Source organism: Lynx canadensis, chromosome B3, assembly GCF_007474595.2.
Source record: "Lynx canadensis isolate LIC74 chromosome B3, mLynCan4.pri.v2, whole genome shotgun sequence".
NCBI classification, from domain to species: domain Eukaryota; kingdom Metazoa; phylum Chordata; class Mammalia; order Carnivora; family Felidae; genus Lynx; species Lynx canadensis.
Window position 1 is genome coordinate 130,668,564 of NC_044308.2, and position 27,896 is coordinate 130,696,459.

Consider the following 27,896-nt stretch of genomic DNA (forward strand, 5'->3'; position numbering starts at 1 on the left):
GAATCCCTCCACTGCCACCGCCGTCCCCAACCCCAAATCACAATCTGCAAGATCCCCATGTGATTTCAATGCACACTAAAATCTAGGCAACACGGCATCTCAGTCCTGCTCCTGGCTAACTAGGAATTTGGAAGTCACACAGACCTTTGAAACACTGTTCGTATTTCTAAAGAGGAAGAGCCCCCATCATTTGTGTTGCCAACCAGACACTCTATTTCTAAGGAGATCATGTATATGAAAACCATGGAAAAACTGCAAAGGGCTAGACTGATGTAGAATATTATTGAATTTTTCTAAGGAAAGTGAGCCATAATATTTGATGAGGTTATTTCTGAGATTTGGATACGAGCTCACCAGTTCTAACGAGGTCCCATAACCCTAGAAATGACACTTTCAGCTACTCCAAAACTTGAAAAAACATCTATAAATAAGCTCACTCTCCCCCGGTTCTTATGCCAGTTTGGATCTCCTCTCTCCTGAGTTCTAGACTCATATTTTAGATCGTCTCTTGGATGCCCGTCAGGTTCTCCCACAACCTCCTCCAACTCCACAGTCTGAAATGGAATCAGACCTCATCAAGCCTTAAACCTGCCCCAGTCTCCTGCCTCAGTAAATGGCCCACCCTCTACCCACTCGGCTCAAGTCAGAAACCTGGGGTCATCCTTCACTCTTCTCCTTATGTCCCAGTGCATCCAATCACATTTCCTTTTGATTTACCTCGTAGCATTACTTGAACCCCTTCTCTTTATCCTTCGTGCTCCCAACCTAGTGTGCGAGTTTCTGCTTCTCATTGCGAGAATAGTGCCAACGGCCTGCTCCGTGAGTCTGCCAGCCTGCAGTCTTGCCCACACGCTAGAATGATCTTTCTCAAACATGGATCTGTCACTGTTCCTGCTCTGCTAAAGCCCCTTCCATGGCTCCCCATTACTTGGACAAGAGCCAGACTCCTTCATGTGGCTTACCAGGACCTTTACCCTGGTAAAGGGGAACCCTACCCTTTACCCTGGCCCAGCCTACCTCATCACCTCATTTTTTTTGGCTCCCCCATCCTGCCTTGGATTAGAGCAAAATAGAAGCACTCACAGTTTACCCAACAACCCACCCCCCTCTCCCTGTGCATCCTCCCCCTAGGCTGCTCCCATGATGGCACCCCCTTCTCCCACATCTTCACCTGGCCCAGTGCTACACAACCTTCAGGATTCCTTCAGCTCAACCTTACCCTAGCAGGATTCTTCTCTAAATCTTCCTTCCTGTAGATTTTTGACACATTTTCTTTCTGCTCACAGCGCTTCAAGTTCAACTTTACCCTACATCAGAATGGGACAGAGAGAAAAGGTTACAAGTATAGGTCACGGGACCAGACTGCCTGACTCTGAATATCGGCTCTGCCCTTCACCAGCAATGTGAATGCAAATAAGTTCCATAACTGCTTGGAACCGCACTTTCCCTATTTATAATTTAAGGTGATGAGAGGACTCTCCAGAGGGCGATTGTAAGAACTGAATAAAACCATACATGTAGAATATTCAGACTGGTACTGGCAGTAGAAACCACTCAGTAAATATTATCTATTTCATTGAACTTTTCTTATTTGTTACCGTCCTCAAGAAAACCCAAGTTCTTGAGATCTGGACCTTGAGGAGAGGGAGGGACCAGAGCCAGATTGAAGTGGTTCTCATTTCCACTCTGGAACCACTGGCTCCATGATGGTGGAAGAGTTTCTTAACCTTCCTGAGCCTCAGTTTCCTCACTTGCACCGTGATGCAGAAATAGCACCTGCCCACAGAGTTATGAGAATAAATTAAGTAAAGCGCTTAAAAGCTCTTCTGGAATTTAGTAAGAGCTTGATGGAGAAATGTTAGCTCTTGGTGTTGCTTTGATTTGTGTTGGTTTTTTACTCTCTTTTTGTTTTGTATTTTCGGTGTCTAATAAAGTACCTCATAGATGCTCAGTAAAAGGCTATGGAATGGGTATGATGAATGACCTCATTTTCTTTGGACATATTCACAGAAGTGAAATTCCTCTGTCATATGGTAGTTCTAATTTTTTGAGGATCCTCCAAACTGTTTTCCATAATGTCTGCACCAATTTACAATTCCACCACCTGTGACAAGGGTTTCCTTTCTCCACATCTTCACCAACACTTGTTATCTCTTGCCTTTTTGAGGACAGCCATCCTGACAGGTGTGAGGTGATATCTCATTATGGTTTTATTTTGCATTTCCCCGATGACTAGTGATGTTGAGCATCTTTTCATGGACCTGTCAGCCTTTGCATATCTTCCTTGGGGAAATGACTATCGGGCCCTTTGCCTATTTTCAATTTTTTTTGTTGTTTCTTTTCATTTTTGTTTTTTGCTTCTGAGTTTCATGAGTTCTTTACATATTTTTGATATTAACCCTTTATCAGATATATGGTTTGCGGAAGGTTTTCCCATTTTTTTTAGATTGTCTTTTCACGTTTTTGATGGTTTCTTTTGCTGTACAGAAGCTTTTTAATATGTTGTAGTCCCACTTGTTTATTTATTTTTTTTATTTTGTTACTCGTGCAATAGGTATGCTGTCCAAAAGTCATTACCAAGATCCACGTCAAGCAACTCGATTCCTGTGTTTTCTTCTGGGAGTTTCACGGTGTCAGGTCTTATCTTTAAGTCCTCCTTTGAGGATCCAGACCAGATCTGCATCCCACTAAGTTCCCATGTCAGAGTACACTCCTAACTTGGTTCTACAGATGAGCAAAACTGCTGGTTGGAAGTCAACTTGGCCACTGCAGGTATCAACTAAGTTTTCCATGACCTGTGTGCTAATTGTTGCAAGCCCTTCCCCCCTTTCCCTGTCACAGTCAGATTCCCAGTGGCTGAGCCTCGCAGATGGCCCTGCAATTCCTTGTGTTGTGAGGTCAGAGTAGGGTCTCTCACAAAGCGACCCACAATGCTGGGGGTGGGGTCTGGTCATCCCCCCTGTGTTTACTTTTCCCACTGGAGAAACCAGAAGCTCAGAGAAGACCTCCTCACGTGGTGCATCACTGGCCTGCTGGAGGGACCACGTGGTCAACACGTAGCCACTTCTCTTTTTCCTCCAATGCAGTCGTCTTGGTCTCTGGTGCAGGGTGCTTCAGCCTCACCCCCCCATGTTGCTCTGGAGAAAATTAGTTCTGCCTGATTGCCTTGCAATGTCCTGCTTTTGAAAAGTTGTTAGTTGCTTCTCTGGTGAGAAGGAGCGATGTCAGGAACAACCTATGTGGCCATCTTGGTGATGTCACTCCCTATGCTATTCTTTTTTAAAAAGCATCAGTAAACTGGATTAAGTCAAGGCTGCATCCATAAAGCTGTATGGCCTGACTTGAGAAAACAAATTCAAGGAGGGCTTGGAAGAGATCTTGGAAAAGTAGGAGAATGAACTTCTCTTAATGGGAAAATGGTGCTTTTATCCACCTGGTTCAGCATCCAGTTCTACATCTTAATGCTGGGTACCTCCAAAGGGAACATCTGGGCATTTATCATAACACCGCTGTGTGTGTGTGTGTGTGTGTGTGTGTGTGTGTGTGTGTTGTGAGAATGGGGAAGGAGAAGAGTTAATGGACAACTCATCCCCTGGTGGGATATACAGTTTCTTCTTTACACTCTTCTGTACTTGATCTTTTTTCCTGCAATGTGAATGCATTAAATAAGCAGGAAAGATTCTTTGTTCCACAAGTGCACCAAGCTCTTTCCCACCTTTTGGTTTCTGTGAATGATGTGATACTGCCTGGAAAATCTTGACCGCACCCACTCCCTCAGAGCCTCTGAGCCTTTCCACCAACTCTTCCTCCTGTAGCTAGTCTTCTTGTCCTGATTATATTCTTGCATCACACCCTTCATTCGCCTTCACGGATGGCTCACCACTTACTTATAATCGTTCTTGTTGTTGTTTCTGCGATTAAATGTGAAGTTATCTGTCTTCCTTCTTAGACAGGAAATTCTGAGGGGCCAGGAGCCAGCTGTCCTCCCCAGCGTGTAGCACAGCCTCAGCACAGCATCGCAACATGTAAGTGATCAAATGCATCCCCGTATCCACTGCGTGTAACTTAAGTAACACACCTGCCCACTACAGATGTTATTGCCATGGCCGTCAGGACACAGAAAGCATCTGGGCCCAAGTGGATCCAGTCAAGGCTTCAGGGAAGAGGTCATAGAGGAAGCAGGACTTCAGATGGGCCCGGGGATTAACACCTTTCAAGGCACTAAACCTGGGGTTTGCTGGGAGTTGGCCAGCTGGAGGGTAGAGTGGGTTTAGCAGGTAAGGCAGGGCCTCACTCACCCTTGTCACTATAGTGCATGCTGCCCAACTTCCACTCGCTCCAGCACCCGACTGGATTTGCCCAAAAGCTCTCTGGCTGCTAGCTCTGCCTGTATACACAAGACAAAAGTATGGGGAATTGATTCCCAGCTATCAGTTAATGGCTGATCAGAGTTGGGGTGGAAATACTCCTGTTCCCTTGACCCTCAGTGCGACAACACGGGGACTGGTGTTCTCTCCTGGCTTTCAGAGTCACTCAGCAATGCTAAGCAGCAGGGTGGCGACCGGCACCAGTGCTAAGGGGAGGCCTGTGTCTTCCTGGGGCCAAGTGTTGTGTAAGCTGCTACAGATATAAGAAAGTATAAGATGCAGGCATTGCTGCCAAAGAACTCAAAGGGGGCGTGGTGATAGACGTGTGGACAGATCATTATAAATGTGACACAGGGTAGCGTGGGCAATGAGAAAGGTGTATGTAGAAAGCACAAGCGTGTGTCCAGAAGGGTTGAACATCCCAGAAAAGGATGCTGAGGACCTCCCAAGCTCACGATGAGCACTGTATGCCTGCTGTCCTCCTTCTCAGATGCCCAAATTGCCTGGCGTCCTCCACAAAGAGCACGGGATAGGAAAGAATGAGGTGAGGTTGGCATTCTAAGACGCTTGGCGAGGATTTCAGAAATTTCCAGTTACAAAACCCCACAGAGCTCCCTGGGACTTGAGAGGTTCTTTTCGGGAGCAAACACCCAGACAAGCTTTATATTATACAATGTAAAATAGCCACCTTAGCTCCCTTGTCTACTCCACGGAGACAGCTGGCGTAACGCTTTCTTAGAATCAAGGCATTTGACTCGTCTTGAAATTGCACTTCTGTGATAAAAAAAAATAAAAACCTTTAGATTACATAAAAGGTTTTTGTGGTTCAAAAATTCAATGACCAAATCGAATTTGATACTGAGCAAATTAAATTTCTATTGAGGCATCTTGAAAGAATGAAACATCGTTGCAAACTACAGCCACACACAACATAAACTCTATATAAATATAATCCAAAGGGATTCTTTTCATGATTCAAACATCATGACGTGCTTCTAAAATTATCCTGACACGCTGTAATTATTTCTAGATCTCATGAAGTTTCTGGGCCCCACTTTTTGCTCTCCTTTCTGTCTGTCACAAAAACAGCTAAAAACTTATGCTGGAATAGATAAGCCCTAGCTTAAGGCTTATCTTAAGCCTTAATAGATAAGCCCTAGAAAACTAATAGAGTTTTCTAGGGCTGCTGAAACAAAGTACCACAAAGTGAGTGGCTTCCACAACAAGAACTTACCGTCTCACAGTTCTGGAGGCTAGACGTCCGATATTGGCACCTGAAGGGTTAATTCTATCCAAGACTGTAAGGAAGAATCTATCTGCTCCCTACATCTCCATTAGCTCTTTGTGGTTGGCTGGCAATCTTTGGCATTCCTTGGCATGTAGAAGCATCATACTGATGTCGGTCTTCATGTTCACATAGTGTTCTCACTGTGTTTACATCAGTCTCCAAATTTCCCTTTTGAGATGGACATCAGTCATGAGGATTGGAGCCTACCCTAATGACCTCACTGTAACTTGACTAACTCTGTAAAAGACTTTGTCTCCAAGGAAAGTTATACTACAAAGTATTAGGGTTAGGACTTCAAAGGGAGACACAATTCAACACTTAACAGAGGCAAGCATTTACTGAGAATCTACCTAATAAGAGACCTGGTGCTGGTTACATTACTCATTTTATTTTGGCAGAACTTTCTTGAAACAACATTTCATTGTTGCCATTTTATATTTTTCTTCCTTCCTTCCTTCACCAAATATTTTCTTGAGCTCTGTGGGTGAGAGAGGTCTTTATGGTTGGTGATAGATTTTCATTTTTGTACCACACACCTTAATGTACTCTCGTTTAGTTAAAAGAAAAGGAACAAATGCAAATTTAAGAGGAACATAAAACTTTTCTAAAGCTTAAAATCATCAAAGATAGAGATAGCAGTATGAAATGAAATACTTTTATGGCACCTGAAAGGCAGGCCTCTCATGCCATAAAACACAATGATAATTAAAGTGCATGTAACAATTTTTAAATCCTATTTGACTCTTCATTTATTAGAAGTAAAGACTATCCTCAGAATGTGTTAATTGGGGAAGAATGCTTGCAAACAGCCACTCTTATATTTTTATTTAGAAATAAGACATGAGGGGTGCCTGAGGGGCTCAGTCGGTTGAGTGTCTGACTTTGGTTTAGGTCACGATATCACGGTTTGCGAGTTCGAGCCCTGCATTGGGCTCTGTGCTGACAGCTCAGAGCCTGGAGCTTGCTTCAGATTCTGTGTCTCCCTCTGTCTCTGTCCGTCCCCTGCTCTCTCTCTCTCTCTCTCAAAAATAGAAAACATTAAAAAAATAGAAAAAAAGACATGAAAGTTATCTACACTGTACTTGAGTTTCTTAGCGTTGAATTTAATAATTTTAAACATCAACATCAGTTGGTCAAAGAAATTTAGGTCTTTTCTTTAAATTTTTTTAATGTTTATTTTTGAAAGACAGACAGAGTGTGAGCAGGGAAGGGACAGAGAGAGGGAGACACAGAATCTAAAGCAGGCTCCAGGCTCTGAGCTGTCAGCACACAGTCTGATGCAGGGCTCAAACTCATGAACCACTAGATCACGACCTGAGCTGAAGTCAGACACTTAACCGACTGAGCCCCCCAGGCACCCTAAGAAATTTAGGTCTTTTTGATGCTGGAACATATAGCTCTAACATTTCAACATACATCTGTTCCCAACACAAAACAAAACGCATGTCATATCAAAATTGATTCATTGACAGGGTGCCTGGGTGACTCAGTCGGTTAAGCGTCTGCTTTTGATTTTGGCTCAGGTCCTGATCTCATGGTTCCTAAGACTGAGCTCCACATTGGGCACTATGCTGACAGTGAGAATCCCAGCTTGGGCTTCCCTCTCTCCTCTCTCTGCCCTTTCCCCCCCTTGCGCTCACTAGCTCCTCTCTCTCAAAATAAACAAACATTTATAAAAGCATCTAGCAATTCATGAAAACGACTCGCTGACAAATTATTTGTCTACAAACAAAATGACCGCTAACATAAACTGCGTATTTTATTCATTACGTGGCAAAATGTTTTCAAGTTGTATCGTTTAACAATTTAAATTCTAATGTATAATAATTTATAATTTAACTATTCTGCAGAGAGCAAAGGTTTTGAAAAAACGGACCATGTAGGCAATATGAGCATACTGAGCTGAAATACATGTTTTTCCTTAAAATTACTTCATCACAAATCATCCGAAATTATGAAGGAAGACACGAGGGGGCAGGGTAGAGATTCAAGGTGTTCGTATCACTTTGAAAGACGTTAGGGAGTCAAAAATAGTCCAGGAAAAAGAAAGGACTGAAAATCCACTTTCCAAATGCTAACTGGACAACTCAAACTCCCACACATGTGCACACACACGAGTACGCACACACACATGTATACACACATTCCTCCCTTGTTAACATCAACCTATTTATACTCTTTGGGCTGAGCGTGCCGACGTGTTTCCCTTCTCTGTGTTTCAAAGCAAGGTCTTCTCTTGATCTGATGAAAACCCTTTATACTGCTCATCAGCCTGTCGAATCCTCCAGACTCTACTCAAGCGTGACCTCCTCTATTAAACTTCTATGCATTCCCCCCTCCTTATTCCTAGTAAATTAGCCCCTTCCTCCTCCAAACAACCTGGGTGCCCAGCCCTGTAAAGAATTCTATGGATGCAGTTGCCCTCAACAGTGATGTGTCATGAGGGCAAGAACTGAGGCCATTCTGTAGCAGATGCTTATGTGATTGACTCAATGGATGGATACATAAATAACCAAGTGGATATCCATTAGGTCCCTCATCTGGAAACTTGGAGTATCATTCCCCCAAAACACACAGAGCTGTGCTGTGGATGGGGTTGGAGGGTATACATAGGAATAGCCATATGACTCTTACAAACCATGAGCCCTACCAGGCAATGATTATTTGACCTTGCTGATTACTGATCTCTGGTCAGAATGTTTTTGTAAGAAAATTTTTGTTTGCCTCAGAGTTTATTCCAACTGGAAAATACTTTGAAATTCTCAAAGTAACTAATAGTGTAACTACTAACTCCAGCAGTCACCCATAAGTGTTTTAGTGAGCAACTACTCTGAGCTTCTCCATATTTTAGGTACTGGGGACAGTGCTTCCTTCCTCACAGAGACTGAGGTCCAGAATGAGGTTAAAAGAAACATGTCCTACTTACAGGTTTATTTCTCTGCCTTCATTTCTCAAAGTCTAGTTTTTTTTTCCTTTGTATGTTTTGAGTTTTCTAATTGGAACCTAATTATCGGTAATGCATTACATGGCAGGTGATTTGCAGTATATTATGAGTATCTGGTATTGTGTGCTAAATCTCAAACATTTCAGTTTTTACTGATCAAATGCAGGGTTGTGAAGTACTCTTTATTCTGATCCACATTTGAGTTTCTTTACAGAATGGCACCAACAAAATCCCAAATTAAAAAATAAAATGGGACATTTAAATAGCTGATAAAGTAAAATATGCTTTCTGAGTATCTTTTCATTGGTTTTTTATCAGTTTGTGCCATGGCAATGTTAGTAGTATGAAATAGACTATATATTTTAAAACTCTCTTAAATAGGCTATATCACAGATTAGACTAGCCCAGACCCAATGTCTCTGGTAGCGTTTTATATAGATATTTAATATAAACGGCTGAGTTTCAAGGCTGATGAGTTTTTCATTTGTTTCTAATGAACAAGATGTGCTTAACATTTCACTGCTCTACAGCCTAGAGTTTTATAAAATCTGATTAAATGATTCAGTTACAGTAAAATAGAGTAAAGGGTCAGACTGAAATCTTTTGAACCGGCCTCCAGCTATCTAATAAGAGACCTGGAAGATTGTTTGGGGTAAATGTGAAGCCATTCAATTCCTCAGCAAGTGTTTTAAATTGGCATTTGACATAGACCACATGTCTAATAATTAGCCATGTGTTAAAATTCTGGGATTTTCGTTCACCAAGAGAAGAGATGAGTGTTACATAGGATCTGTCCTGGTCTCTCTGAATGAAGAGACCTATCTCTCACATGCCTGGCTAGTGGGGAAAAACTGTACAGGGGAAGGAAGGGAGAAAATCCCACATAAATCCGTACTTAGATTGGGTTTACAAACAAGCTTCAAAGTTCCCACCCTCACATAACTGTCCACTGTTACGTATATTCTAATCGGCGTCTTACCATGTCTCTTAAATTAGGAAACCAGGGATTGCATATATTTCATTTTTCAAAGATTGGCTATTTTTCAATAGCCTTAAATAGCTATCTACTTGGTGAGATTATCTCTAAGGGTGAGGGATAGGCTATCAATAAAAATAATGAAAAGTCTGTGGTAATTACTGGGGTCTGTGTTAGTACACACTTCTTTTTCCTTCCCCTGAAATATGTCGTGCAATTACTTACCCATGAAGTGAAAGAAATGGTTATTAAAAAGGTTGGGGATAGGTTATTCTCTCACTAAAAAGTTTAATGATTTTTAAACCCAACAACCTTTAAAGTGTGGTGACACATGGATAGACTAATGAGACTCAGTAAGACGACTTATAGGCTGGTAACAAATGGCGTGTTTCACCAGCCTCAAATGAATAACCCTTTGGGTGTAAACACCTTTCATCCTGAAGAAATCATCTTAAACTGAGACTTTTATGCACACAGTCCTTCATTGACCGAGCTCTTAGGATATGCCTACCATGGTTACCCAGGGTGGGGAAAGAACGAATTATGGACCTTGTCTGTAGACTCTGCCTTGTTTGAGAGATGATACACCATCTGTGAACTAATTGAGGGCATGCAAACTGTGTGATAAAGGAAAGACTTGTCTCCAGAGAAGAGCTGATTAATGATGAAGAGGAGTGTTGGGGAGAGTCTTGTAAGAAAAGTGAGTTTTGAGCCCCCAAATGGAAAGATGGGTATCATCTTGCAGAAAATTAAATGGAGATTTTCAATAAGGAAAGAACCGAGAGAGGCCTGTGCTCTGAATGAGTTCAGTTGAGCCAAAAAGAGGAGATGATTCACACATAGGACTGGAGGGTAGGAGGGCCAAACAGGTACAGTAACATCAAATTAAAGAGGACTTTGAATGACAAGCTAATTTCTAATTTGGTTTTTATTTGTTTCTTGCTTATATCATACATTTTTTGGGGGGGGGGGAGATAACATTGATTCTATGCTCAATCTGTATGACTATGAGCAAGTGCTTCAATAACTTACACACTGATCTACTGGCATACAGCTCTTTGATATCTCCATCTTCTACAAGAGCCCATGAGCCTAAAATCCAAAGAGCCCTATCAATACAACATGACAACAAAAGGATATTGGACTCAATGCAATGCAGGGAATCACAGGTCTACTTGATCTGAGGGGAAGTCACTCGCCACACAACAAAAGGACAGAATTGTGGGGCTATACATAAGTTATCTCCCTTCCATGTCTCTATGGCTCTATCTCTCACTGTCCACCAAACACATTGACTCCTGCTCTATACTAGGAACCATGCTAATAACTTGATATGAAGTCAACTATATTCATTTTCAAAATAAATAACAAGGCTCAGAGAAAGTGACACAAAAGTCATGGAACCAGTGAGGAGTCAACCTGTCATTCAAATCCAAGCCGATTCCATTCCAGAGCCTACTTATTGTAAATCCTTTAAAGTTTCTTTAATGAAGGTCTGGCAAATAAACCTCTCAGGTTTATTCTCTTAAACTGAATTTTTTCTGTATTGTGCCCTTGTTCTTGACAGATTTTCTGGGTCCACAATTCATGGTCAACAGCTATTTTTTCTTAGAACTGTGAAGCATTCACATTCTTCCAGTTTTCATTGTTGCTGTTGAAGAGTCTATTATCAATGGAATTTTCTGTAGCATTCTTTTTTCATGATAGTGTCTATTTTGAGTCTTCTGAAATTTCACTACATTGTATAAGCATGAATTTATTTCTGTTTATTCTGTATGGTTAATGTTATGCTTCAGAACCATTAGCTCTTCAATTATCACCTCATCCATATTCCCAATTTTTGCATTCTAGAAATCTGATTTGAAATACTGTAACTTTCTTAAAATATCCTTCATGACTCTTAGCCTTTTTTCTTATTTTTTTCTTATTCCCTAATCTTTCTGTGTCGGATTCTGGATAATTTCTCTGACTAATGCTCTCCTAATATATATCTAAACTGCTTCATTCATTCACTGAGTTTTACACTTCAACAACTATTATTTTTGATGTCTAAAATTCTAATTGTTGTGCAAACTTCCTTGGTAATTTTTAATAGATTTTTGTCACTTATTTATTTCTTAAAATGTACTAAATTTAAATTTACTTATTTAAATTTTAAAATATTATGTTTTTACATATTTCATGCACCGGTTATGTCATACATCCAAAGACTTTGGAAGCTGAAACATGCCTTTTTGAGAAAACAAAACAAAACAAAACAAAAATCTGTTGACCATTATCAATGGTGGCTTTTTTCCTTATGTGTTTGGTAAATCTTGGTAGTATACTGAACTTATTTTATGGAAATATCTAGGGTCCAATTCTGGATGTTCTTCTGTAAAAATGGTGATATTTTCTTTTGCCAAAGGCCACATAGTGTCCATTGATCTGGGCCAGTTAGCTTCGTAGATGGTCCCAGTTTAATTTGGTTATATCCAGATTTAGTTTCTTCACCTGGTCTAGGATCTAAGACTTAGTCATTTGATTTTGATTACAGAAGTGATATTTCCCTTTTTCACAGCCTGGTGGTGTTCATTTACAACCACCTCTTAGAAGGTTCTTTCCACCATTTCTCCTCACTTAGACTTCCCTTCTTGAAGACATTATGGACTCCCCCACCCTTCACATTTGTTTGATAATTCACATTATCAATATATACTTCATAGCAGTTTTTCATTTGTCTTTTCCTTTACAGAACCTGTGCCTCTCTTGCCACCCATATTTTCTTCTACAGCATTCTGAACTTCCTCAATGGAAAAATCTTCTTTGATTTTCTTTATGTCACTTAGCTCTCACTTTATCATCTCTAACACAACACTACCACATCATGTTTCCCCAAGCAGCTATTTGTGAATTTATTGCTTAAAAGCTTTGAATTTATCACCATCAACTAGAGCAGGCTTCAGCAGAGTTTTATTGGAACATAGCTTCACCTATTCATTTGCCTATTGTCTATGGCTGCTTTTGCTCTACAGGACAGAATTGAGTGTTTGAACAGAAATTGCGTGGTCTTCAAACCCTAAAATATTAACCATATTTTAAAGAAAGTTTTCTTTTTCCTTTTTTTAACGTTTATTTTATTTTGAGAGAGAGAGAGAGCACAAACGGAGGAGGGGCAGAGAGAGAGGGGGACAGAGGATCCCAAACGGGCTGGGCTCTGACAGCGTGAGCCCAGTGCAGGTCTTGAACTCACGAACCATGAGATCATGACCTGAGCCAAAGTCTGATGCTCAACTGAACCACCCAAGTGCCCCTAAAGAAAAGGTTTTATGATTGCTGAATTACAGAATGAAATTCAATTCTCATCTTACTACTCAAGGATCCCAGTACATTTTCAATCCTCTTTCCCAGCATTCTTCCCAAAGAACCAACAACTCAGTCAAATTATTTCTTTAACTAAGCCCATGTGATTCTAGGCTTTCCATGTGGAATGTGCTTTCTTACCCATCTTCCAACCTATCCATCTAAGTAAGACTTCTATGCTCTCCAGAGCCCAACTAACCTACATCCTGCCCCTGACAAAGCCTAATCTCAATCATGTCAGCCCATGGCTTCATTCACAATGAAACTCATAAATTATTATCTCATAATGTGTCTATAGTGACATTTTCCTTCTGAGCATATTCCCCATTTCTCTAAGATACAGACTATAGACTCAAATCTTTTAAATATTCACCATCTAGGACAGTGCTCAATCTGGTGAATCATTGGGGAAATGCAAATCAAAACCACAATGAGATACCACCTCACACCTGTTAAAATGGCTATTTTTTTTTAAGATAACAAGTATTGGCAAGAATGTGGAGAATAGGGAACCCTGGTATACTGCTGGTGGGAATATAAATTGAAAACAGTATTGAGAGTCCTCAAAAAATTAAAAATAGAACTAGTGTATGATTCAACAATCCCACTCTGGGTATTTATTGAAAGGAATTAGGGGCACTTGGGCGGCTCAGTCAGTTAAGCGTCCAACTTTGGCCCAGGTCACGATCTCATGGTTCGTGACTTCAAGTCCCATGTCAGGGTCTCTGCTGTCAGCACAGAGCCCACTTCAGATCCTCTGTCTCCCCTCTCTGCCCCTCCTCCACTCATTCATTTTCTCTCTCTCTCTCTCTCTGTCTCTCAAAAATAGATAAACATTAAAAAAAACTTAGGGGTGCTGCATGGCTCATTTGGTTAAGTGTCTGACTTCGGCTCAGGTCAGTGGTCTCATGGTTCATGAGTTCAAGCCCCACATCAGGACTGGGCTGTCAACACACAGCCCACTTCAGATCCTCTGTCTCCTTCCCCCTGCCCCTCCCCTGCTCACTCTCTCTCTCTCTCAAAAATAAATAAACATTAAAACAAACAAACAAACAAAACCTTAGGGGAGCCTGTGTGGCTCAGTCAGTTAAGTGTCTGACTTTGGATCAGGTCATGGTCTCACGGTTCATGAGTTCGAGCCCCAGGTCGGGATCTGGGCTGACTGTTCAGAGCCAGAAGCCTGCTTTGGATTCTGTGTCTCCTTCTCTCTTTGCCCTTCCCCTTCTTGTGTTCTGTCTCTCTCTCTCTCTCAAAAATAAATAAACATTAAAAAAAATTTTTAACTTTAAAAAAAAGGAATTAAAGCAAAGTCTCAAAGAGATACTTTAACTCCCTCGTTTGCCATAGCATTTTTTACATCAGCCAAGATATGTAAACACACGAACATCTATTAACAAATGGATTTCTTTAATGTGGTATATTCATACAATGGAATAGTATTCAGCCTTACAGAAGAAGGAAATCCTACCATTTGCAACACATGGATGGATCTGGAAGACATCATGCTAAGTGAAATATGCCAGATACAGAAAGGCATATACTGTATGATCTCATTTATCTGGAATCTAAAATTATCAAACTCATAGAAGCAGAGAGTAGAATGGAGGTTAGTAGGGGCCCAGGAGGACAGACATGGAGAGATGTTGACTAAGGGGTATACATTTTCAGGGGCTCCTGGGTGGCTCAGTCGGTTAAGCGTCCAACTCCTGATTTCAGCTAAGGTCATGATCTCATGGTTTGTGAGATCGGATCCCGTGTCAGGCTCTGTGCTGACAGCATAGAGCCTGCTGAGGATCTCTCTCTCTCCCTCTCTCTCTGCCCCTCCTTGGCTCTCTTTCTCTTTCTCTCAAAATACATAAATAAACATTAAAACAAAAAAGGGTATGTATACATTTTCAGTTATGTGAGATGAATGGGATCTAATCTATAGGTGGCTATAGGTAACAATACTGTACTGTAAACTCGACATTTGCCAAGAAGGGAGATCCTAAGTGTTTTCACTGTACAAGTATGCACTCATGCACTCATGCGCACACACACACACACACACACACACACACACACAGAGTAACTATGTGAGATGACAGATACATTAAGCAGCTTGATTTTAGTGATTGTTTCACAGCCTATACGTACATCAAATCATCACATTATATACCTTAATTACGTAAAAATAAATAAACTAATAGTAGGCAAGGCTTTCAAAAGGCAGAGGCCATATTCTAAGCTGGGAACCTAATGGACAGCTACATAATGATGGGTTAAACCACTTAACCTCTTTGAGTTTGTCACCTAAGAAAACCAAGCGGATTGTTTTGTATGATCTCCGCTGCTCCTTCTAGCACCAGACAAATCCAGGAGTCTTTACAAATGCCGGAGGCAATCTGGATTCCAGAGTCATATTAGCCTTATTTTCCTTTCAAAACCACAATGCTTCTTTTTCCTACACCAGGAAGTCAAGAAACGCTTTTCAGAAGAGAAAATCCCAAAGTACAATGGCCTGCTTCCAGACAGATTTATCGAAGATGGAGAATCCCAAACACACAGCCGCATCAAGAAAATCAATGCCAGCCACTTCTAAGGGTTTTAAGGAGCAATCTCTTTCTCCTACATTTAGGTAGGAGGAATTGGTAAAAATCTGTGTGCTAATAATATTGACCAATAAAGCAAATCCCCTTTCAAGCAATATTTTTTCCTAATTTTCTACATGTTTTTAGAGTCAACCAATCTCCTATTGCTGTTTTAGCCCCAACAGATTCTTCCCCTGACTCTTTTGTCAGCAACTCATTCCAAATTTCCAAATTTTCAATGCATTGCAGCACAGCTGCCTTTTGTGTCTCCTTTCCTCGGTTCAAGCTTTGGCAGCCCTTCTTCTGCATTATTTAAAGTGAACTAAATAATATTATTCATAAATGCCTATAGCTCCCTCCCGTCCTCTCTTCCCACGCTCTTCACTTGATGATATTGGAGCGGGGATGCAGAGGAAGTCAGGTGAAGCACAAAATAATTTATTATACTTTATAATTCCTCGCAGAGCATTTTATCTCGGCTTTCTTCCCCACACACCGTATACACACCACTGCCCCGTGGGTCACTTCAGACACCCGAAGCCGAGTCAGACAAAACATATATTACCCGTAAAGTATCTCTGTGACTCACATGAATCAGATAGCGCAAAGGCAAAGGGTACATCCAACGAAAAGGCTGAGTCCTGTGACTAATGGATTGGGGAAAGCAGAAGCAAATAAAGTAGACAATTTTAATGAACCTCTGACCCACCTCAAAGATATGTGATGAAGGAGCATGCAGGGTTTTAAGGAGCAAGGTACGAGGGAAAAGAAGGCATTCGAAGGATCCAGCGCTCAGGAAGACGTAGACAATTAGAAAAAAAATTGACTTTATCTTCAAAGATTGTAACGGTCCTAACTCAAATGTCCACTCGTCACCAGCCGGCGAGGACAGATGACCTCCGAAAAGCAACCGTAATGCAAATTTTAGTGGATTGTTGTCCCTATCAACTGACTCAGAATGCGCTTCAAATGCAGCGCTCCCTCTCTCTATGTGCCCAGTTATGTCTGCATATTCTAGGGGATGTTTTAAATGTGTTCACAATTAAATCCGCCACTAGATTTAACGTGCCACTGCTTCACCACTTCTGGTCATGGCCTTTTGTCTCATCTGCTACTTACCTGCCGGATCTCTTCCTGATGGTGGCCGCGACCACTCTACTAGATGCCAATGCCCCCTGGTGTTCTTCCTTGTCACCCGGGAAGACTTGGCATTTTCCTGCCAGTGACTGGCACTGGCCCACTAGGCTTGTATCCCCCTGAAGTTGTCTGCTGCTTAGCCACCACTCATTCATTCATTCATTCAACCAATGTTTAACACCCACTGTGTTCCAACCACTGTCTAGGTACTTGGGACACAGTGGTTAACAAGTCAGATTTCTCTTAAATTCTAGTGAGGTAAGAACTTAGAAGCAAACAAAGAGTGAACAGGTTAATTTCAGCAATTCTTAAGGATGGCAAAGGAAATAAAACCTGATAATGTGACGGGCATATGGGGCTGAGCAACAACACAGAAAAACCTTGGGTCCTGACATGTGGAGCACCGAACCAGCCCATCCACCATGACCTCCTCTCATCGAGCTCCAACATGGCTGCTCCCACTTTATGCCGTGCATTCCAGCCTGTAGTCAGCAGAAAAGAGAAGAAAGAAAGGGCAAGCACGTGGCCACTACCTTTAAAGACACATCCCAAAGTTGCACATACCACTTCTCCTTATTCAGAATTTAGTTATATGGCCACATTTAATTGCAAAGAAAGCTGAGAAATGCATTCTGTATCACAGAAGGTCAAATGCCTAACTAAGAATTTGGCATTCAGTTGCTCTAGAGGAAAGGGGTTAATAGGTTGGAACAAGTACCATCTGACCACCCTTATGTAGGCAAAGCTTATTATCCTCATTTACCAGTGAGGAAATCACATCAGAGAAACAGAAAGATGGCTTGCCCCAAGTTACATAGCTAATAGGCAGTGGAGCCAGAATTTGAACCTTGAGAAGCCTGGTCTCTCTTTGGCATGTTGGATTAGATCTGTTTAAATAATTGAGGGAAAGAGGGACAGGGAGGAGGAAGAGTCCATCAGTAAAGAGGAGAGGGGAACCAATGGTGACTTCCTTAATTTGTGTCTTCAGTTTAGGAGACATATGCCAATGTTTAAGAAAGAAAAATCTAGCTCCTCAAGATTAAAGTCATATACCCTCTTCTTTGAAAATTCACCTACCTGCTGGAGAGACCAAACACATGGACAAGATTAGGGCCAACAATAATGATAGACTTCTATCTTGAAAGCCATTTAGGTATAGAAAACTAATTCTCGGTTGTCCCTCAAGCTATGAGGATCTCATCTGCTTTTTCCGTGTACTAAGTAGTAAACAGAAAAGCAGACAGAACCAAGAGGGTAGGAATTTGCCTTCAAAAAAGTCTCCTGGCAATGATTATAAATTCTCACAGCCACTAATAAACTTTTCAAATTATGTTTACCTTTGTAGAAATGAGAGAGCTCAAGAGGTTCCTGATTCGAGAGTGCTTATCAATTTTTCCCCTTGACCAATGCAAGGCTTGGCATTTTCAAGAACACAAGTGCATCAAGATGTACAACCAAGACTGATGGACTCTATCTCCCAAGGGGTTCGTGGTCAGTTGGATGTGAGGCTGGTATGGGGAGCACGGATTCTATGAGGAGCATGAGCAGGAAGAAGGTAGGGAAGAGGCACATGGAGGGCAGCCACAGTATGACATCTCATTCTCCCTTTGCCATGCAAGTCTTCTTTATAGCTACCAGATTAACGATGTGCTCTCAGTAATTTCTCCTGGAAGTTAGCAAAGGTGTGCGAGCAGGAGTTGACAGGACCTAAACAACCTTCAAGAATACAAGGGAGCCATGAAGAAGTGAACTCAGGAGTGTGCACAGAGTCACACAGTCCTGGTCTTGCAACATTTGTAGCTTCAAGCCAAGGGTTCTAAACCTATGTAGGACAGAGAATACCTAAGTGAATGGTGGGTACCATCAGAACACAAAGCACAAGCTCTACACTGGTAATGAACTCAGGGGTTTTGATACTTGGGAACTCCTGTGAATCCATTAAGCAGGTTATGTGCTAAGCACTATGTTTAATAACGAAGAGACGGTGCAGGAGGAAGGAGAAGTAGCAAGTGAAGAAGGGAGAACGCTACTATTGTTTACCACCAGTATGCCAACCTGTGGGCATCCTGTATTTTCCCTCATTTAATACTTACAACAATCCCTCTGCAGTAGATTTCGTCCCAAAGCAGAAATGTTGAAACAGAAACTTGAAGAAGATGAGTGTCTTGCCAGGGGTCACTCTGCTTGGGACGGAGGAGCTACTTAAAGAAGAGTAAATTTTAGCCTCCGACTCCAGGTTCCAGCAGCTCCTTGGAAACTTTCTCTCGCTTTCCAAAGCCCTTGGCAGTTACCGGAGGTCGAACATTCATCCTGAAGGACCAAGTCTCCATAATGGTGCCATAAATCAGAACAATGGGATCCAGCTCCTCATAAATTGTCCTGCTTCTAGCCAACTCAAGAAGATGCAATCTCCTGGCACTAAAAATTGAAGAAGGTGTTCAAACTCAATCGAGACTTACCAGATTGTCTTCACCTGGTTCCTTTTAAGGGGAATAAAATGTCAAGGCAAAGTCAAGCACTCAGCAGTGGCAGCCCTCAGGCATCAAATCACGCACAGAATTCTTTTAGAATATACAAGTTCAGACCTTCCCCCCCGGGAGTTCTTATTCATTAGGGTTGGGTCGGGCCAAAAAAGCTTCCCAAGGAATGTTTCACACACTTCATTGTGATTCTGACATAAATAACACAATTGAGCCCTACTGCATTCATACAAACTGTCAAGGAAAGGCATTCAAATGAATGAGCAATCAAGTTGGAATATTTGTAAATACAATTTAGCTTTACCACCAGGGAGATTGGTAAGAATCAGGGTTAAGACGAAAGATTTCATCTCTACCTACCAATAGACTCAAGGGAGCTTTGAGAGCAACCCCTAGGTGTGTGATAACTCCCGATAAACTGTAGTGCTCCTTGTAAACCCGTCTCAAAGGAGGGAATGTTGGCAGGTGTGAGTTCCCTCCTTGTGGATGGCTGCCAGGCCCTTTGGTCATCCACAGTGCTGGTGTCCTGGACCAGCACTGCTTTCACTGTGCTCTTCAGCTAGACCAACTGCTGGAGTTCATGGCTGCACAGAGACACCCCCCCCCCCGCCCCAGACATATAGCTAATGATATTTCATGTTCAGCTGGCTGGTTCTCCACTCCCATCGTCCAGCCCAATTTACGTACCTCCTTAAAATCGAAAGCTACCACATTGTCACACACATTTTACATGGTGACTTGAGGCCAAACCTTTCCCATAATACATTCCAAAACTCCTCAAAGATATATAATGGACACATCAGCAGGATGTGTTATTATGAAATTGTGTGTGTGCTGTGCACCAGGCAAGTTAAGTGCTTTGTGTCTACTAACCCATGGAATCTTTACAATAAACTGATGCGGTAGATGCTATTACTCTCCCCTTTTTACTGGTGAGGAAACCACAGCTCAGAGAGGTTGAATGAGATGACAAAGATCACAAAGCTAGGACGTGGCAGAGATGGGATTTGAATGCCACCATTCTCGTTCAAGATGGCACAGTCACGCTTTTAAATGCTACAAGATCTCACGTCACCATGTTGTCCCTTTACCAAATTTTCGTCCACTCTGTATTCCTTATCTGAACCTATCTCCTAATCTTTTGTTCAAATCACCAAAATCCACCTTTTTCACAATGACTGCCCCAGCCACCATTGGCAGATCCATCAGGGACCATCTTTCCATTTCTCCTCAATCTGATCACAGGCTAAGAATTACCTTAGAAAATGTATAAGTGCAGATCTAAAATTAATATATTAGTGTAATTCTTAAAAGAGCCCCACACTCGCTATTGACCTATGCTTAGGAGGGTGCTTGTTTTTCTCTAAGTCCAATAAACACTTTGTTGTAGAATAGATACTGAGTAGAAAAATATGATAAAGTCAAAATACCTGAGTCTGAACAATTAATAGCCATATGACACAGCCACCAGCCATGGCAAGTTATTTAACCTCTTAGGGCTTCTGTGTCCTACTCTGTAACAATAATAAGCACTCCTGTGGCTAGGCACCATATTAAGTGCTTTTCAGATGTTGACTCATTAAACCCCCTGTTATCATTCATTGAATTGAGGAGGCACTTAGTACAGTGCCTATTACATAGTGAGTGCTCAACTGAACACACAAGTGCTTTATAGGTGTGTGTCTGTAAAGGTACATAATTTTAAACTTCATACAATCGTGTCTACCTTTCTTTTACGAACCTGGCATTTTCAACTGAAACCTGAGTTCTAACCAGCACTAGTAAGAGAAGAGAATGGTCTGTACGTGTCTCTTGAGACAGAGATACCGAAAACGGCAAGGGGAGGCAGGAGTCAACTGTGACCTCTCATCCCGACTCCAAGAACGGACTGAGTAGAGGGTGATGGAGGCACTGAAGGCTGGTGTTCATTTAGAAAAAGACAAAAATAAGCAAGAATAAAAACTCACGGTACAAAATTTAAGACAACATTTAGAGTTTTTATAAATGTTCTTTCTCATCAGGTGGGACTACAACCAAAAAGAAGCAGGTGCCAGGCCTGCCAGGGAGGTGGAGAGACCCTCATCCTGCTCCACCAGCTGAGAGCAAAGCCACCGCTGTGCCCTGCTGAAGAAGATTCCAGCTTCTTTGCCTTCACCTCCACGGAATTGATCTCTTTCTCCACCTCATCATTCCATTCCATCTTGCGTTTTAGATGAACTATTACTATCTTAGAGCCCAAGTTTAAGTGCTTTAAAGGATTCTGAGACCTCACTACTGTGTAGGTTAATAGGCATCTTATTTTGCATCTTTGTCCACTCAACAATTTTGGATTAGAGAATACAGAGAAAAACTTACTCAGATCTTTACCTTGATTATCGCAAATATAAATTATTCACGAGAGAGTAAATAATCTTAAATGCATTGGGCACCGCCATGAAAATTACAAGTCCACAAGGCACACTCCTGAAGACAGCTCTCCCCGTAGGCTCTCAATAAGCTCTGGAATTTAGCTATTCACTAGTTCTTTTCTTTCTCAGGGAAGAAAATCAGCATGAGGTTTCTGACTGCATATAAAGGTCAACTGATTCTTCTTTGATGTGGCAGACATCTTTCAAGAGTCTACTCTGTGCCCATCTCATCAGCCTGTGATAAGAGGAAAACCCAACTTGTCATATCAAAGGAAACACTGGGCCTCTCCAACAAAGTAGATCTGTGCCACCCAAGAGAAGTTTCATCCTCAGAACGAGGAACTGAAAAAGGGAAAAAAAGACAGATAAAGAAGACAAGGGCGGAAAGAAAATAAAAGAATAAGAAACAGATGAACCATGAAAGAAAGAATGAAAGAAGGAAGGAAAGAAAGAAAAAGAGAGAGAGAGAAAGGGGGGAAGGGAGACGGGGGGAAAGGGGGAGGAAGGGAGAAAGGGAGGAAGGGGAAAGGAAAGGAAAGGAAAGGAAAGGAAAGGAAAGGAAAGGAAAGGAAAGGAAAGAAGGGAAGGAAAGGAAAGGAAAGGAAAGGAAAGGAAAGGAAAGGAAAGGAAAGAGGAATAAGAAGAATTTAACTTTAGAAGTGGTCACCATTGAAATCCTGGGAGTCCTCCATCTTGAATTTTATCTGGGAATGTGCAATTACTTTATCTAGTTCAAAGTTGTTGGAGAAACTACGGAAGTGAGCAAATGACCCTTTATTTAAATGTTGAGAAAGATGGTCAATGTCAAGGAAGTTGACACTATTAATAATTTAAAGCATTTTTTCTGGCAATATATTTAAGAGCCAGTAATTCCATGATATGAGACTACTGGTTTGAACTTCTCAGTTTAATAGCAAACCATTTCTTTTTCTCTTTGCACCTTTGCTTTCTTGACAGATAAAATCTAGCTCTGGAGCTTCTGTAAACAAGGTAATGCATGAGCTGAGCACTGTCTCCTTGCCATTAATGTCAAACTTGTTTGACTGTGTTTTGTTGTTGTTGTTGCTGTTTCTATTATTTCAAAAGATGAGCTCTCTCAGAGAACATCCTTTAAAAATGACTGACAACATACATTGAAAAGAGGCATTAACCATCTTACTTTTTCCTTACAGGGAATGAGATAAAACATAAATATTGCATAACTAGACTTGCTATCTTTGTTTGCCAAATACATCATTCCTGCTCTAATATATGTAACAGGAGAGTAAAAATTGTGGAAAATATTGCATTTCTATTGTATACATACATATATAAATATATATACATGTTTCTATATAGACCCATCCATATCTATATCTAGATAGATAGATATAGATACACACACATAGATAATGATATGTCCCATATATATATACATACACACATACATATACACATTACTAGAAACATGACTCAAATTTTTATTATTTGGGGTGTTTGGTAAAGGAGAAATATATTTCTTTAGGGAATCAGAATTATTGTCCTCTTTCTCATCTTCATGCGATTTTTATTCATATATATATTCACATATATATATTCACATATATATTCATATATATATTCACCTATATATTCACATATATATATATTCATATATATTCACATATATATTCATATATAGTCATATATTCATATATATTCACATATATATTCATATATATTCATATATTCATCATATATGCATATATATGATGAATATTATTCATCATATATGAATATATATGATGAATATATATATGAATATATATGTGTGAATATATATGAAAATATATATATATATATATATGGAGAGAGAGAGAGAGAGATTTCCATATATACAGGAAAGGATTTGCTACAAGTAACTGGCTGATCAATGATGGAGGCCGACCAGATCCCAGATCTGCAGGGTGAATCAGCAAGCGGAAACCCAAGGGAGCTGATGGTGAGAGCCCAGGCTGGGCCTGAAGATACGAGACCCTGAAGAAACCCAGAGACTTCAAACTCAGGAAGAGCTGATATTTCAGTTTGAGTCTAAAGGCAGGAACAAGTTTATGTCCCAGTATGAAGGCAATTAGGCAAGAGGAGTTTCCATCTCGCTCCAAGGAGGACTGGCCTTTTTGCTCTCTTCAGGCCTTCAGCTGATTGGAGGAGACCCACCTTGGGATGCAGAGATTTGCTTTACTCAGTCCCTCTATTTAAATATTTTTTTTAACGTTTATTTTATTTTTGAGACAGAGAGAGACAGAGCATGAACGGGGGAGGGGCAGAGAGAGAGAGGGAGACACAGAATCGGAAACAGGCTCCAGGCTCTGAGCCATCAGCCCAGAGCCCGACGCGGGGCTCGAACTCACGGACCATGAGACCGTGACCTGAGTTGAAGTTGGACACTTAACCGACTGAGCCATCCAGGCACACCTCAGTCCCTCTATTTAAATGTTAATCTCATCCAGGGTGCCTGGGTGGCTCAGTCGGTTGAGCGTCTGACTTAGGCTCAGGTCGTGACCTGGTGGTCTGTGAGTTTGAGCCCCGCATCAGGCTCTGTGCTGAGAGCTCGGAGCCTGGAGCCTGCCTCGGATTCTGCGTCTCCCTCTCTCTCTGCCCCTCCCCCGCTCATGCTCTGTCTCTCTCTCTCTCTCTCTCTCTGTCAAAAATAAACAAACATTAAATAAATAAATAAATAAATAAATGTTAATCTCATCCAAAAACACCCTTCTGAAAACACCCAAAATGACATCTGACAGAATGTCAGGATACCCCAGTGGCCCAGCCAAGTCAACACATAAAATGAACTGTCACACTCCTAAGTCTCAACCTCTTCATCTGTAATACAGAAATTAGTAAGAAACAGCCATGTCATAAAATTGCTGTGTGAATTAAATTTTTCAAATGAATGTAAAGCAGTTATCAAAATGCCCGTAACATCTCAGTGACTCTTAGACTCATAGCCAAGAGTAATGATGTTCAAGATGGGCCCTGACATGGACCTCTCTTCAGGGAAGAACCTCGATTCTTTCCTTGGCCGGCTACGTGATTTTGAGCCAGTGACGGATTCCGCCACAGCCTCAGTTTCCTCGGGTGCAAAATAAGAACACCTTCCTGATAGGCTATGCTGAGGATTAATCGAACAGATGCCTCTCCATCAGTTTCTACACGATGCTGGCACATACCAAGCAATCCGATATGGCATCATCTTGCAATCGTAACAGCCAACACACTTTATTTTTCCAAAGAGACTTTAACTTCCTCCTTATTTAAGCCTCAAAATACATCAGGAAGACAGATAATGATTATCATCACTATTTTACGGAAGAGACCGCTGATAAGGAGGCCTGAGAGCGCCTTCCGCGGGACCAGTGATCACAACTCCCTTCCACACCTCACAGAGCTGCTCCCTTCCTTCCCCAGCACCTTGATCAGAACTATTCAGAGCAGGTGTGAGTCCCAAGCAACCCGTGTTTGGAAATCTGGGTATTTACTTAGGGCTGTTGACTGAAAATTCACATGCTTTCTAACTCTAGGTTAGGGGAAAGACGATACAGACGGTGTGAGTCATGACACTCTTCTCAACCCTGACCTTTTACCAACATCACACAACACATCCCACCGGGCAAAGGTGGCTTGTTTTCTTTGCATATTATTTAGCAGTATGTTAGGGCTCTCCCAAGCCCTTTGCATAGATTATCTTGTTTAGCCCTCATGGTATACCGTGATTTAGGAACTATTGTTATTCCCACTTTTTTTTTAAGTTTACTTATTTATTTTTTTTTCAACGTTTTTTTTTTTTATTTATTTTTGGGACAGACAGAGACAGAGCATGAACGGGGGAGGGGCAGAGAGAGAGGGAGACACAGAATCGGAAACAGGCTCCAGGCTCCGAGCCATCAGCCCAGAGCCTGACGCGGGGCTCGAACTCACAGACCGTGAGATCGTGACCTGGCTGAAGTCGGACGCTTAACCGACTGCGCCACCCAGGCGCCCCTAATTATTTATTTTGAGAGAGAGAGAGAGAGAGTACGAGTGGGAGAGAGGCAGAGAGGTAGGGAGAGAGAGAATTCTAAGCATGTTCCATGCTGTCAGCACCGAGCCCGATGTGGAGCTCGATCTCACGAAAATCAAGAGTTGAACGCTTAACCGACTGAGCCACCCAAGTGCCTCCAGTATTCCCACTTTAAAAATAAAGAGGTGAGGGTTAAGAGGTTTGTCTGAGACCACAGGTGGCAAATACAGAAGCAGCAGCCACTGGTGCTGACTCCAGAACGCTCCTCCCAGCAGCCGTATTTATTGAGTGCTTACTATGCTGCAGGATCAGGCCAGGTGGTGGGTGTGCTGGGGAGAATGGGAGAAGCAATGGCCTATCGCAGAGCTTATGTGGTACCGCCTACTTCCCAGCCTGGGCACTATCATCCCCTAGCGGCTAAAAATTGGTTGTTGGGGCAAAAAAAAAGCTCTTACTCTTTTTGTGTGTGCATACAGTACATATAAACGGGATATTTGCGGTGGCAGGTGATTAAAAAAAAGAAATGTCTACAAAGGGTCCTTATGGGTGATGATGACAAAGAGGTTGAGAAACACTGCTGTAGTGGGAAGTACAGGTGTGAAACACATAATTAAACAACACACCCTGTCACGTATACTAGGAAGCAAAAGCAAAGGGTGTTCGGAAAGTGGATTTTTCAAAAAAAGAAATCTCATTGTAATCAAAGGGTCACGGAAAGCATCTCTGCATAAAGGCATTTAAGCTGAAACCTGAACAATGAGAAGGAGTTTGATACCAGGGTTTCCCAGCATGAGAGTCACATGAAGGCCTTGAGGTATGCGTAAGAGTTCTCAGAAAAGCAGAAACAGAACTAACAGAATGTGTGTGTGTGTGTGTGCGCACATATATTCTATACATACGTATCTATATCTGTATTTTTATCTTTGTATCTATATCTATAATCTATATATAAAAAAGAGAAAGAAACAGTGAGCAAGAAAGATTTTAAAGAATTGGCTTACAAAACTGTGGAGGCTTAGTGAGCCCCCAAGGGCAGCAGGAAGGAAACCCAGGAAAAGTCTGAAGGCAGTGTGCTGACAAGATTTGTTCTTGGTCAGGGAAAGTCAGATTTTGTTCTCGTAAGGTCTTCAACTGATTGGGGGAGGCCCACCACATTCCAAATGTCATCTGGCCTACTCAAAGTCTGCCAATTAGATTGTTAATCTCATGCAAAAAATATTTCCACAGAAACATCCAAAATAGTATTTGACCAAATATCTGGATTCTGTGGTCCAGTCAAGTTGACACATAACATTGACTATCACATTTGGTCTCAGCATTTCAAGGAATGGACAGAAAAGAATTTGGCGGGAGAACGAGCTAGGAGGAACACAGTGCAGTATGAGGATGTAAAAGCAGCAGAGGCAGATTGTGCAGGGCCTTGTAGGCCTAATTCCACCTTTAGTTTTTACTTTTTTAACATTTACTCAGTTTTTTTGAGAGACAGAGCATGAGTGGGCGAGGGGCAGAGACAGAGAGGGAGACACAGAATCTGAAGCACGCTCTAGACTCTGAGCTGTCAGCACAGAGCCCGACACAGGGCTCGAACCCACAAACCGTGAGATACAACCCGAGCCAAAGTTGGAAGCTTAACTGACTGAGCCATCCAGGTGCCCCATTTTTAAAAATTAATTAATTAATATACGTTTAGAAAGAGAGAGCACAAGCAGGGGAGAAGGACAGAGGGACCGAGAGAGAGAATCGTAAGCAGATTACCCACTCAGTGTGGAGCCCAAGGCAGGGCTCGATCCCATGACCCTGGGATCATCACCTGACCTGAAATCAAGAGTCAGATGCTCAACCAAATGAGCCACCCAGGTAGCCTCCCACCTGTAAACTTTCCCAGAGACCTAGCAATCATACAGGTTTTGGCTTCCTGTCACTGGGCTTTAGTCTCTTCTATCACTGGAAAAATTAATACACGTTCTGTGCACTTTTTGTGTTTGCTATATCATAGAGACAACACGTGTGAAATGCACCAAAAGAGGTACCACCATATAGACACAATCTATATTTCATTACTGAAAATTAAAGCCACAACATTAAAGGTATAGAAGACTTATTACACAGGGAGGCCATTAATTTCACACTTCACAAAGAGCATCCTTTACGCTGCACAGAAGTCATTGAGGAAAGTGAGCATCAGAGTCACTTGGGACTTGCAAAGAAATGAAATGCACATAAACATGAAAGGGAAGAAAAGCCAGCAAATATGGTCAAATATTTCTGTTCATTAAGAACCGTTCCGTTTCTTCCAAATTAGGAACAACACTCTAAAAGCACTTCGCGTAGTTGACATTTTTGTTCCAATATATGTTATGCTCCCAGTT

At 41.6% G+C, this 27,896-nt stretch overlaps 1 protein-coding gene across 10 annotated transcripts in view; it reads right to left on the bottom strand.

The window, feature by feature from the left end:
• Positions 1-27,896, bottom strand: part of LOC115516757 — a 189,186-nt gene that overhangs the window by 37,265 nt on the left and 124,025 nt on the right. The window contains exon 3 of one of the 10 annotated variants that reach the window (XR_003969646.1): positions 5,056-5,141. The exons of 8 other annotated variants lie outside the window; for them this stretch is intronic. The gene's annotated coding sequence lies outside the window, so the exon portion shown is untranslated. Of the gene's footprint in view, positions 1-5,055; positions 5,142-18,723; positions 19,043-27,896 lie in introns of those variants that run through there. One more of the 10 variants, XR_003969645.1, reaches the window with a different exon arrangement.